The sequence below is a fragment of the Miniopterus schreibersii genome, assembly GCF_964146895.1.
Source record: "Miniopterus schreibersii genome assembly, chromosome: 2".
Taxonomy (NCBI): domain Eukaryota; kingdom Metazoa; phylum Chordata; class Mammalia; order Chiroptera; family Miniopteridae; genus Miniopterus; species Miniopterus schreibersii.
Genome location: NC_138102.1, coordinates 177814235 through 177828225, shown reverse-complemented (window position 1 = coordinate 177828225; position 13991 = coordinate 177814235). Strand labels below are relative to the sequence as shown.

General features: G+C 54.5%; 1 protein-coding gene across 2 annotated transcripts in view; it reads left to right on the top strand.

Moving 5' to 3' along the window:
* Positions 1 to 232: 232 nt before the first annotated feature.
* The window catches only part of SYN3 (synapsin III), a 365786-nt gene continuing 352027 nt past the window's right edge, over positions 233 to 13991 (top strand). Inside the window, exon 1 of one of the 2 annotated variants that reach the window (XM_081129888.1) lies at positions 233 to 327. The gene's annotated coding sequence lies outside the window, so the exon portion shown is untranslated. The remainder of the gene's footprint in view (positions 328 to 13991) is intronic. The other variant, XM_081129889.1, reaches the window with a different exon arrangement.

Genomic DNA, 13991 nt, shown 5'->3' with positions numbered 1-13991 from the left:
CCAAGGGCCGCCGCGCGCTCTTGGGGTGGAGAGTTATCACCCCCTCGGCTGCCCGAGTCTAGCAGCAACTTTCCCCGCGTGGGGAGGAGAGGGGCGGGCTGGCGCAGAGGCGGGAAGGACGCGGGGGCGGGGTCGTGCGGCCGTGCGGGGCGGGGCCGGCGGGCGGGGCCGGCGGGGCGGGGCCTGGCCGCGGGGGCCAATGGGGCGCCGCGGCGCGGGGAGGCCCGGCCGCCCCGGGCAGACGCTGGCCGGCGGTCGGGTGCGGAGGCTGAGCTGCGGGCGCGGCGGCCGAGACTCCCGCCGGCTCCGGGTCCCCGGCCGCGCACGGTAAGCAGAGCCCCGCGGCCGAGGAGACTGTGCGGGGCGCCCGGCTGCGTCCCCGGGCGCTCGGGCTCCGTGCCCGCGGGATGCGGGCGCGCGGAGGGCCCGGCGGCGCAGCGAGGAGCCGCGGCGCCACGCTCCCTCCCCGGGCTGCTGCTGCGGGGCCGGGGCCCGACCCAGGGCAGACGGAGGTCCGCGTGCGGGGAGTGCCCGAGGGGCCGGGAGCCGGGGGGACGCGGGATAGCGGCTCCTCTGGTTCTCTGCACCCCGCGCCGGGGCCCGGGAAGCGCTTGCGGGGTGTCGGGGACCGCAGCGGCCGGACCTCTGCGCTGCCTGGGTCTTCAGACCCCTCGTGGCCTGTTGCCCGGGGGTGCGGGGTCAGACTTGCCCTGCCGTTTCCTACTGCCGGTCATCCTGGGGCGCAGGGAGATGTCTCGGCGCGGCCGTTCCCTGGCCCAGCCAGGAGCAGAGACTAGCCCTGCACACAGCGCCCCGTGTATTTATTCTGCATTTATTGGGCTCCTGTTGTGTGCCAGCCACTGTGCTAAGTAAGCCCCAGGGGCACGAAGGAGGGCCTTGGAGGAGCGCCTGGGGCTCAGGGCAAGAGGAGGGACAGCCATAGTGCACTGGAATACGGGGGCCTGAGGGGCAGGGGCCGCCCCGAGCAAGCCAGGAAGGCTGCAGAGAGGAAGCGACTGTTGAGTGGGCACTGGAGGAGGAGGAGGGTTTGTTAGGCTGAAAGCTGTGTGTGTTGGGGATGGGGGGAGGGGGAGCTTGATGGGATAGCAGGACTTCCAGGTAGATTTTCCTGGACAAAGATAAAGTGAAAAAGCCCAGTGTCCTGACTTAGAACATCAGATAATCCTGCATCGGATAATCAAGTAGGATGGGGACATATTGTGGGTAGGAAATGAGCCGTCAACACCACAGGGGGCGAAAGCACGCGGGGACCTTAAAAAGCAGCCTTAGGCTATTTAGAATCCTGTCCTGGGATGCGGTGGGCACTGGGAGAATTCTGCCCCCATCCAGCCGCGCCGGCAGCTCCGTGGAAAATGGATGGGGACCGGAGCAGTAGACAGCTGGTAAGGTGCAGCTGCTGTTGGGGATGTGGCTGCAAATACTCAGGCCCCTTAAGGCGGCGCATCTGCCCAGGAGGCCCGCTCCCTGCCGTCCAGCCATGGACGCATTACGGTGGGGAGATGGTGTCCATGTGATGCCTGCATCTGCGGGCCGTTTTAATATTGTCTCTGGGAGCGTTGGCCTCCCTTTGTCATCAGGGATGGCCCTGAAGGACAGAGAAGGGTACCCCAGCTCCCGTTTTCTGATCTGCTGGCCTTCCTGTGTCCCTGGCTCGTCTTTCTGTCTCAGGGAGACACGGCCTCAGCTGTTAGAGGCCGTAGTGAAGAGCAAGGTTTGCTGGGGAGTCAGACAGACCAGAAAGTCGCTTTAGCTGTGTGCCTGGGGCACACTGTCAACCTTTCTGAACTGCAGCGTCCTGATCTAAAAGGAAAATCATCATACTCACCTGCCCTAGGCCTGGATCCCTGAGAAAAAGGCTATGAGACGCTGAGATTTGTGTGTAGGGGATTCCTGGGAGCCGTCTTAGTCTGGGTGGGGGCGGAGGTGGGGAAGGGAGCAGCTGGTCTGCGATGGTGTGCAGGAGAGGCCCCCACTCGTCCCCTGAGGCATGGGCCAGGCCTGTGCAGCCCCATGTTGACCAGCCGGTGGGTGCAGGCTGTCCCCAGGGAGGGGGCATCACTTGGGTGCCCCTCAGCAATGAGCTGTGAGAACCAGCACGTCCTGCAGCCGGGGGAGTGAGGAGCACCGCGGTCTCCGGTGGGGCTGAGAGCTGCAGCAGGGCAGGCCCTGGAAGGATGGGCCTGGGGAGTGAATGAGAAAACTGACAGAAAGTGCTCTGCACTGCGCCGGGTGCAGAGCAGGCGTTTTTTTTAAAAGTGCTCGTTTTTCTTACCTTGTGACATCTCGACTGCGCCTGAAAATGGACTTTGGAGTTTGAGGGGAGTAGATCGGCTTTTGTAAAGAAGGGGCCTTTAGGACAGTGGCCACGGTGACTGCGGTGCCTGTTCCTGAGCGCCCCTTCTGCCCTGCAGGGTTCCCTCCCACGGACCCAGGCATCCTCCCGGTAGGCCCTCCAATTCTCACGTTACAGTCAGCCCGGTGTTCCAGACCCAGCAGAGCGGGTGCCCCTTTGCCATAGGATCATAATAACAAATATCAATACTGTACGATTTGTCATGCTTCCTGAAGTGGTTTTGTTGGTGGCTTTATTAATTCATCCTTTCCTGTTTAATCCGATTATCCTGGGAGTGTTGAATGCCCCGCATGATGGGCGCTGTCCTAGGTGCTGGAAGCACGGTGCCGTCTCTTACCAGGACAGCGTGATGCTTTGCTCCTTCAAAGGCAGGCGTGGGAGGAGGCAACGGGGCAGGAGGAGAGAGCGGGAGCAGGACCTCTTCCCGACTGAGCCCTCACCCTCCAGTCCCTGTGGAACCTCCCCGGAAGGCCTTTCGGGCGTCCTGGGTAACGCAGGTCCCCTCCCTCTTACTCTGCCTTCATAGGGCTCGTCCGTCCATGCATTGGTCCCCGTCCGTCCATGCGTCGGTCCCGTCCGTCCACGCGTCTGTCCTTGTCCGTCCACGCGTCGATCCCCGTCCGTCCATGTGTTGGTCCCCGTCCACCCATGCGTTGGTCCCTGTCCATCCATGCATTGGTCCCCGTCGGTCCATGCGTTGGTCCCTGCCCCATCCATGCGTTGGTCCTCCCCCGTCCATGTGTTGGTCCCCGCCCATCCATGCGTTGGTCCCCTCCCGTCCATGCGTTGGTCCTCCCCACCTGTCTGAAGCTCCGGGAGTTCCTGCATTGCTTTATCCAGAGAGACTAGCACAACGCTCACCTCAGATTTCTCTAATGATTAAAATGAATGAAGGGTGAATCCACTTAACTTGCTGACCAGCTATTTCAGGCCAGAATTTGCCCATGCGGCCGGCTACGTTCCCGCTTATTTAAAACTCTACGTTGCTTTCAGACCTTAAAATTACTTAAGTTAATGTAAGTGCAGACACGAGTTATCTCATGACCGGTCAGCAACATTGGGACACGAAAACACCAGTATCCTCATGACCGGTCAGCAGGGTGTTCCAGAGTAGCCAGGGAGGGTCAGCACGAGGAGTGATATTTCACACTGAGATCTGAGGGATGAGACTGATGCAGTCATGCCAAGACCAAGAGGCAGAGAGAACAGCTTGTGCAAGGGCCGTGAGGTGGAGGAAGGGAGCTCAGCATGGCTGGGGAGCAGCCCGAGGTGAGTGTGGAGTAGACGGGCCTTGGGAGGCATGCTGAGCTTGGATTTTCCTCAAAGTGCAATGAACAAGCCCGGCCGGCGTGGCTCAGTGGTTGAGCATTGAGCTAGGATCCAGGAGATCGCGGTTCAATTCCCAATCAGGGCACATGCCCGGGTTGCCGGCTCGATCCCCAGTCGGGGGCGTGCAGGAGGCAGCCGATCAATGACTCTCTCATCATTGATGTTTCTCTCTCTTTCTCTCATTCTCTCCCTTCCTCTCTCTGAAATCAATAAAAATATGTTTAAAAAAGAAAAAATTTATAAGAAAGTGCAATGAACAATCTCTGAAGGATTTTAAGCCTAGTAATGACTTGGCGCTGTAGCACGTATTTGTTTGTTGTCTGTCATGCTACTAGGAGGCAAGCTCCACGGAGCAAAGAGCTCAGGAGGTATTGCTGAAGGGAAGGGATGGTCTGGTTTGTGCAGCTACCGGGTGAAAAGCGGAGTAGAGAGAAGAATCCGAGCTGGTCACACATTAGCAGGTAGGTGAGAGACGGTGTTCGGCTGCACGATAGTAGCATTGGAGAGGAGTAGGATTCGAGCTATATTTTGGATGTAAAATGTACAGGACTTGATAGGTTAGCTGTGGGGAATACAGTAAAGGGAAAGACCCCCCCCCCCCCGGTTTATGGTTTAAGATTGGATGCTAAACGTCCATCAACAGATGAATGGATAAACAAAATGTGGAACATATAACAATGGAATATTACTCAGCCATGAAAAGGAATGAAGTGCTGATATGAGGCACAATGTGAATGAACCTTGGAAACATTCTAAGTGAAAGAAGCCAGACACAAAGGTCTCTTAATGTATGATTCCATTTATGTGAAATATCCAGAATAGGTAAATCCATAGAGACAGAAAACGGGTTGGTGTCCCGTGCTTTGCCAGGGGCTTGGGGAGAAAAGACAAGTGGGGCATGGCTGCTTGAAGGGAAAGTGGTTTCCCATTGGGGTGGTGAAAATGTTTGGAATCAGAGAGATGTGATGGTGCGCCACATCATGAACACACTAAATGCCACGGCATCGCACACTTTAAAATGGTTACTTTTGTGTTATATGAATTTCACCTCAATTATTTAAAAAAAAGAGATTGGGTGGATGGAGGTACCAATCACAGAGCGGAGGAGACTGGGTTAGGAGCGAGTTGGAATTAAGGGGAGGAAATTCAAATGCTTTCTTGGAGAGCGTGGGGGGAGTCTGGGCTGAGACACAAATGTGGGACTTGTCAGCAATTAGAAGTCAGCGGACAAAATGCAGGACATCTAGGGAGAGAGAGCGTGTAGAGGACCACACCCAAGCCTGGGTCACTCTTTAATTTAAACCTGTGAGGAAGGTGCTGTGGCCTTCAGTTTCAGGCCCCCTAAAATGAACTTGTCCAAGGTCAGATAATTTATTCATGTAGGTTCCCTGGCCTCCAGTCCTTTCCCTTTCCCATCTCAGTGTGATACCATTTCGAACTTCAGCAAAGACCCTTCCTCCCTCCATCCATCCGTCCGTCCCTCCCTCACCTCCCTCCTGCAGCCCTGGTTGAGTACGCCTGTGTGCCAGCACTGTTCTGGGTGGATGCTGGTGGAGAAGGTAGAGATGACTCTAAGCTCATGGAGTTTACCAGGTAAATAAGCAGCTGCAGCCAACAGATCCAGGGATCCTTAGGAGTCTGGAGCAGGGGCATCTATCCCAGGTTTGGGGGTGAGTGGATGCTCTCTAGAGAAAGTGACAGCTAAGCTGAGATTCGCAGCAGAAAGCAGAAAGCAGAAAGATTTAGCCTGAGAGAGAGGGTGCGTCTCTGGAGGGCTCATGATCCCTGATTACCTCCTGAGGGAATCACCACTCTCTTCATTCCCCAATTCTTCGCAGGTCGCTGGCATTTTCCAGCTCATCTCAAGAGGGTCTGTATTTTCTATAATCCTGGAGGCAATAGGTAGAAAAATGGCTGGGTTTGATTTCAGGTGGGAGCTTCAAAGGGGTAGCCAGGTAGGGGGCAAACAGCCTGGCTTTCAGAGCCAGACCCCATCTCATGAGCAAGCAACTTATTCTCTCTGAACCTCACTTGTTATACCTGTGAAATGGAGCCAGTAAGATCCACTGCTCAGTGTAGGAAATAAATGAGATGATACTGTAAGTACCGGGTGCCTAATAAATGCTCAGAAAAATGTTATCTCATGTACCTTTTGGAGAAGTGTTTCTTAATAGATCAATGGTCCCCACACGCTGTACACTATTTAAAATACAGATATCCATGCCCCCCTGAAGGATCTGATTTAGATGGTGGGGCAGAACACAGTGATCTGTATGTGTAGAAAGCACCCCGATGACTCTTATAAAAGGAAGGCCCAGGAACATTGGTGTAGACCAAATGCTCGAGTCCTCGCTGTGATGAGCCCGAAAGGGTTAAGCACCTAGAAGCAGACTGGTGCCTTCTAGGAATTGTTAGCCAATGACGGTGCCGACCGGTGATGTAATGTCTTTGGCTGGCACTCCATTGGTTAAGTGTATTGTTTCCCCCGCTTCTGCTGTGCGAGGGGCAAAGCTGGAGCTCCGGGGTTAATCCTTCTGTGGCCGCAGAGAGGTATTTTTTCCCGTTCTGCTGGGTGTGAGTGTGTAACACGGCAGCGGGTTGTTCCCTTTCTCCTTCCAATAAACGGCGGCCCTTTCCTCCTTACCTCCTCCCAAGCCGAGCACGTGTCTCCGTAGTACTACGGAGGGGGAGGGGGGAGGAGGGGGAGGAGGGCCCGTAGGGAGGAGGGAGCCCTTGCAAAGTTGGGCACTGCAGTCTCTCCTTCCACCGGGGACAGGCAGAGCCCCAGCTGCTGCGGCTTTGCAGAGGTCCACCTGGGTGAATTGCTAAACTGTCACCTGTTTCTGAGCGCTGTTCAACTTGGCGGGACCCTCAAACCCGGAGGTGAGCTCAGGGTTTTGGAAGAGGGAGGGGGCCTGGCAGAGGGGAGCCTGAGGGTGGTCGGAAGGGAATAGCTCCACACTGAAGGTCGGGCACAGGCTTTATCCCCAGGCTGCCCAGGCTTGCGGTGTGATCTTGGGCGCGATGGTCTCTGTCTCTGGGTCTGTTTGCTCCGGGGCACAGTGTGAGGCTTGGGTTAGGGCTCTCTGAGCTCTGGGAGACCCTGGCTGGGAGTGTGCTGACCAGGAGCTGTAGACAAGCGTGCTGTTGGTGTAGCTTTCTGTCAAATGCTCCCTGAAGATACAGGCTTTGCTCTGGGAATCTGGGACAGGAGGGAGCATAACCCAGGCCCCTCCTTACATTGTCTGGGCTCCTTTCTCAGTGCTCCTGCTCAGCAGAGTGGCCCTCGGTAGACTCTAGCCTGAGCTTTCCGCAGAAACACCTGAGTGGTCTCAGGGATTTTAATCATGTTGTTTCAGGGACCTTTGGGTTCCTGACCCTGGATTAATTGTTGTGCCTCAATGAATTGGAGCACTTTCCTAGTTGTCTCCTGCTGGAGCTCTTAGGGTTTGGGAGAGGAATTCCTTTTGTATTATGGATAGTACAGCTGTGATGGTTTTCTTGCTTGTGTTCCCTGGGCTGGGATTAATTGCTCCAGGCTGAGACTTCTCACCTTGCCCAGAGAGGATCCTAATGCAAGCGTGTCTGCCTCAAGGAGCAAGCTGAAAAGAGCAGAAGTGGGGAGGGGCAAAGGGAGCCGAGTAGCTGGGAAAGGCTGCTAGCAAGAAGCGCTGACCTTCATTTCATAGGTAATTCAAGGAAACCTTGCATCTCATAGACACACCACGATGCTACTTCTCTCCCCCAACCCTCCAAAAACCATAAATAAAAAGTTCTGTTATTTTTATTTTTCAGAATTTGGTTGTAAGTGGGGAGTTCCCCATTCCCTTAGAGAGGGAGGAGCCCATGCGGGGTTCTCTCTGTGTCTTGGATGGCCATTGGGATCTGCCTCCCTGTGTTCTGGGTCAGGCTTTGTTGCCAAAGAACATGTAGGTCCTTGGGCAAGTCACCAGGCCTCCCAAGCCTCCTTTGTCTGTCACAGAGGTGGGAGGCAGTTGGAGGGGCTGACTTTTAGAGCCCCTCTAGCCCTGTCTGTCAGTGCTTTGGGCTGCGGAAAGCCTTTGGAATCTGAGGCTGTTGGTTAAGTGGGCTGGATGGGTGAAGAATGAGTAAAGGGGACATGCAGTGTGTGTCCCGTGGGTGCTGGGCGCTTTTACACATGTTTTAAATGACTCCACCTTCCCAGTAGCCCAGGGATTAAGTGGGATTAGCCTGACTCCACAAATGTGAATATCAGGGTTGAAGGCGATTCAGTGGCTTACCCCACAGCAGCGCTATGAGGGCCTGGCACTGACCTGTGCAGGTGAACTCGGGCGGCGGTGCATGGCCGGGCAGTGGAAGGGCCAGAGCTGGTCTTCTCTGCCTTTGCCTCCTGCACGCTCTCTCTCTGCTGGAAATCACGCTCTGATTTTAGGATTCACTAGTTCAGCCAGATTATTGTGGATTATCCAGTTTACTGTCTGGGACAGAAGAGGATTGGAACCCCGGGCCCGAAGGGGACCTTACAGTCCTTTGGGCCAGGCCTCTCAATGTATCCCTGGGAAAGTGGAGGTCAGGGAAATTGGGTGACTCGTTCCGTGTCACTCAGGGGCCGATAGGCTACAAGGGGTAGAGGCCAAGGCTCCTTGTCTTAGGTGTGTGAAGTTGTATTACTATTAATGAGTTATTTTAAACATCCATTTGAGAGCTTTGGGATCATTTACTTAGTTGTTCTCACCTTCAGGCCCTTTCGAGGTGCCAGGGTTGGAGTTAGAATCACTGGATGGCTACCCTACCCCCTGCGTCGGGCAGGCGCCCGGGGCGTGCGGGGGCCGTAAGCAGGCCCCCTCTGAGGCCTGGGCAGTGTCCTGAGGAGCCCACCCTGTGGGCCGTTTCCTGAGGGTCGAGCTCACAGGTCAGCCGTCTTTCCCAGTGGGTGGGCTGAGGCCCCACCCATCCTCTCTGCGTGTGCCGGGCACCTCATTTATCCCACTGTAAGAACATGTGCCACATGGCATGTGGTCTCTGTTCTTTGTCTTCCCAGCCAAGCTGCGTGTTTCCAGGGCACAGCCCACAAAATGTGGAACAGAACTAATCCGTGGAGCTGTCTCGTCGGGGACGTGGGTGTCACCGTCTTGGATGTGCAGAGATGTACACCCAGAAAATAAACTAAAAACACCAGGTCATCGTTAAAAAGCACAGTGCGGGTACTCTTTTTTCTTGATCAATATGTTAAGAAAGAATCATCCTAATCCCGAGTTTCAAATATTCAAATGGTCATCGTAGGAAAGAGGATTATAATTATTCTGCAGGGCGGGAGAGCAAAGCCAGAAGCAATGGGTGGCAGTTGGAGGGGAGTGGACAGCAGATACTTAGAGGAAGTGGGTGGGTGGGTGGGGGTGCTGCCCAGTGGGAAGAGCCTGCCTCCCAGGCCCCTGTCATCAGAAGCAGCACTTGGTAGCCTCTAACACCCATCTAGACCTAGGATTTCCTGATTATCTACTAAGAAGTAGTAAATGGGAGGAGGCTGGGGTCTTGCTGAGCTGGGCTTTATCCCTTCCTTAGGTTCCAAATCTGTAGCAGAGTGAAAATCATTCATAGTCAAAAATACCCTTGAAAATGTTTTCATTGCCAAAAATTTGCATAATGCATGGTTTTGGGGTATGCCACCCTAAAGTGATTTCTGTGCTAACTAGTATGCAAAACACTGACCTAGACTCAAAGAAAGAGCCAAAGAAAGTCTACCTGCAGTTGTCTGGGTCTTCATACTGTTGTGTCCCCAACTGAAGAATTTCTGCCTGGCATGAACCAGGGGCAGGCGACTCTCAGGTGTTTGCTTGCAGGGCTTATGCCCTTCTGCTTGGATAGACAGCCTCTGACGCCTTCATATGTGTTAACAGGCTTTTCTCATGGTGATGAGAGTTAAATGACAGGATATATGTGGGAACCCTGAGCTCAGGAACTGTTGCAGGGCAGATCCTCAAGACATTTTTACTGGGAGGTTCTTAGCATCTCGCTGTAGCCGACTTGTCGGTGCTGGTCTTTGCAAAGGTTCAGAGAAGAACCAGGTTGGCCTTTCCTATTTGAGGTTGGCAGGTCCTATCTGGCTCCTCTGGCCGGTGCTCAGCCTCAGGCCCTCGAATGTTGCTTCTAAACTCTGAGGTGGAAAAGGAATGAGTTTGGAAGCTACACAGACCTGAGTTCAAAAACACCAGACATTCCCTATCATTGTGTGGCCTTGGACAAGTTACTTAACCTCTCCGTGATGATGATGATTGACCACAGAGTAAAAGTCTGTTTAGCGATGGGTGGGAGTCACATGACTTCTCCTGTGCTCAATGAATTAAAGTGATTTCTGCAACTCATCAGCTCCCAGGTGCTAACAAAGGGTCTCTGTGGTGAAAGGTACCAGCAGCCCCAGAGCTGGGCGTGCAGAGTGGCTGATATGTGATCAGTCTCCTGATGAAGTGCCTTTGAAGGAAGCTACTGCTTGGGGTTAAAACTTACTATTTTTATCCTTTCTTGTCTAGTTAATAACAATATGGTAATCTTTTGTGAGGTTTGAAAGAGCAACATAAAGTGTTAAACTACCATGATGCCCCTGAAAGTTGTTATATATGGCACTGTTGGCTCTCATACTAAGTGGCCCTAGGTTATCATGTTTTTAGTTCTTCCAAGTCTGTCTTTCTCCTTAACGTCTCCTCTTTCAAGTGCTAGTGTGCTTTCCTCCAGAAGAAATTCCTTCTGAATGTCCGTGTCTGTTTGGCTGAAGTCAGGGAAGGCAGCCAACCAAACCTGCATGCATTGTCCCCCACGGGAGAGTCCTTGGGCCCTGACTAAAGGCTGTCCCTCCTTCTGTAAGGTTCAGGGGGAGGTGCTGTCGACTGATGGGCCTAGAACCTTTCTCCCTTATTTCAAGGTTCTCAGCTGTGTTGGTGTCTTAGTACATTTGGGCTGTTGAATTCTCAGACCGGGAGTTTAAACAACTGGCATTTATTTCTCACCGTTCCGGAGGCTGGGAAGTCCAAAATCAGGGCGCCAGTGTGGTTAGGTTCTGGGGAGGCCCCTCTTCCTGGTCTGCAGGGGCCATCTTCACATGATGGGGAGCAGGGAAGGAGAGAGGAAGCAAGCTCTCTCAGGGTTTCATCTTATAAGGGCGCTAATCCCATCACGAGGGCTCCACCGTCCTCACCTAAATATCTCCAAAGGCCCGAGCTCCAAATACCGTCATGTTGGGGATGACAGCTTCAACATATGAATTGGTGCAGGTGGGACACGTTCGGCCCATAGCAGTTGGGTAGCTGAGTCTGCTGCGCAAAGGACCTCCAGAGGGCAGAGGGACTGCAACGTGACCTGCGAGACTTCTGAAGTTTCCTTTGGTGGGGAGGCGGGGGGGGGGGGGGGGAAGGGAGTTCTGGGGAGGCTTCCTGGGTGAGGAGTGTCTGGGCTTAGTTCTGAAAAATGAATAGTTCATTAATCCGATGGGGTGGGGAGGGGCTTGGAGAATAAAGCAGGCTGGCGTCCCAGGAAGCAGGACCAGCACGTGCAAAGGCACAGACCTCATGGCAGGCAAGCAGATTAGTATTAGGGAGCACTGGTGGCCGATGAAGCTGGCACAGGTCAGGAAGGGTCTCTGTGCTGCATGGAAGACCTGGGAGGTGCATCAAGGAGCAGCTGCTGTAGTGATATGGTCAGATCTTGTTTTATTAAAAATATAGGGTGTCCCCCAAAAATGTATACACATACTTTGAATAATTACAAAGGTAGTGTTTATTAAAATACATTTTCAAAATTGAGCTATCAGCTGTTCAAGCGTGTATACACTTTTGAGGGGGCACCCTGTATGTCTCTGACGGCCTGTGCTGTGAAAGTGGATTTGGAGGAGCCCTCATTGGATGCAGCGGGTCAGGAGGGAGGGTCTTGCAGTGTGCGGGGCAGAGGCTGTGCGTCTGGCATGTTTGGAGAGAGGAAGCGAGTGTGGAAGCATCCCTTTCGCTCTTCCGCGCCCAGCACAACCCCTCTTCTCCGTGTGGGGCCATATAATTTCATAGGCTCCCTGTCAGGGAGTTCATAATGTAGGGCCATCTGAGAAATCATTGATAATACAAGCGATGGGTTCACTGAGATTTTTGGATTCACGAATATCTTTTGAACACCCTGCACGTGCCACCCTTTCTGGTGGCTGCTGGAGACAGGACAGTAAAAAAGTAAAGAGACCCCTGTCCTCACGGGGCTCACCCTCTGGTTGGAGGAAGCACAGGAACGATCCACTACAGAAGTAAAATATATACTGTGTTAGACGGCAGTGGGTGTTACAGAGAAAACTAAAGCAGGGGAGGAGAGAAGGGGTGCTGGGGGAGGGCCTGCAGCTTTTCAGAAGGTGACATTTGAATAAAGAGCTAAAGGAGGCAGGGGAACAGTATCATAAATGTACAAATATAGAGACTAAAACACCCGCCTGGCGGCATGTGGTGTAGCGGCTTTGAGCAGGGGCTTTGGGGTAAGGCAGGCCTGAATTTGAATCCTGGCTCCAGGCCGCACTGGCTGGGTGGCCTTAGACATGTTATCTCACTTTTGTGATTGTGGATTATTTTATCCATAAAATGGGGTTGGTGACGCCCATCTCTCAGGATCACCAGGGGGCTGGAAAGAGACCCTCACTGTTCATCACAAGCCTGGGGCACCGAAGAAGCTCACTATAGGGTACCTACTGATGGTGTTGAGGATGACTCTGGCGGGTGTCACCCAGGCTTCGTGGGAATGGGGCCCTGTGAGGTGGACCCCGGAGGCTTTGAGGCAGGATTTCCTGACCAGGGCTCTCTGCTCTGCTGTTGCAGACTCTGCAGAATGGAGTCGGGGCCCTGGGCAGAGGCAGAAGTCCCAGAACAGCCCAGGCTCCCTCCAGCAGCTCAGGGGCCCTGCATACCACCTCTGAGCTCTAACTGACAGCCAGCCAGGGTTCCTAACTCCCCTCCTCTGTGAATGAGAGAGCTGGCCCCTGGGGTCCCAGACTAGGGCTGTGGGGTCACTGGATTCCCCTCTCTATCCCTTCATCAGTAAAGGAGGTGCTGCAGTGTGCTGGGGACAGGGAGCCGCTGGGCCCAATGTCATGCCACGTTCTGTGGCCCTAGAAGGTCTCCTTGTATCCTGAGAAGGATTCTGTCCCCAGGCAGGTCCAAATCCTCAGAGAAAGGATGTGAGAAAAGCTTTTAGTGATTAAAAAACAAACAAAAGTGGAGGTGAAACCGTTGGTGGGTGTCAAGGCAAGTCCGGCTTTTGTTCACCAGGAGACCAGCGAGCACAGCAGAAAAGGCTGTTTTCCGTGGGGGCTGGAGGAGCCGCCGTGGCTGGGGAGCCACCCCTGTCCCCCCGTGAAAGAGCCCTTCCTGCCTGCGAGTGACAGGGAGAGGGCGGCTCGGAGCGAGTCAACGGTGGGTGGCTTTGGGTGGCAATCTGGTGCCAGGATGTGAAAGCTCTGCTTCCCGTGGGCGCTTCCCTCTGCCTGTCGCCCATCACCCATCGTTAGGTAGCACAGAGCCTGGCCCAGGGGGACATTCCTGCCGCTGGCCAGGGCCAGCCTCTTGCTCCCCAGGCTCTGGAGTTGGGAGGCAGGGGCGGCTGCTGAGGGCCGTGAGCGTAGGATATGCTTTACATCTATTCCCTTCCCCCCCATTTTCTTTGTTTTCTTTATTTTTTCTTCATTCAGTTTCATTCTTTTACTCCTTCGCTCCATTCTTTCTCTTTTCCTCCGCCCCCTTCCTTCCTCCTTTGCATCTGCTCACTCGCTCACCTCCACGTCCGTCCCCCGGGCCTGTGCCCGCAGATACAGACGAGGCACCGGCCACGCCTCCCCTGCAGCTCCCACGAGGGATGAAGGGGCAACAGGCCGGACGGCAGGCTCTGCGGCCAGAGCGCGGCACTGCCCGCTGCGTCACCTCGGCAGGTTGCCGAGCCTTCCTGAGCCTCGGGTGCTCGGGCTCTACGCTCAGGACAATGGAACCTTGTCCGCAGGGTTGCCCGGAGCACAGGAGGGGGCGGGTGCAGGCAGGGCGCCCGGCCAGGCGCTCGGCCAGTGGTAAGGGCTCAGTCCATGCTGTTACTATCGCTCCGGTCTGGCAGATATGATCAGAAGCCAGTACACAGGAAGACAGAGAGAGAAACCGCTTTTCTGTGCCTGGGTCTCCCCCTTAAAAGTGAGAACCAGAGGTTTACGCCGGAGCTCTTCAGCTCCAAACCCCTCATTTGACAAATGAGAGAAGCAGCCTAGGGCTGGAAAAGGTACAGGAGGAGATACCTGTTCGGGACTAAT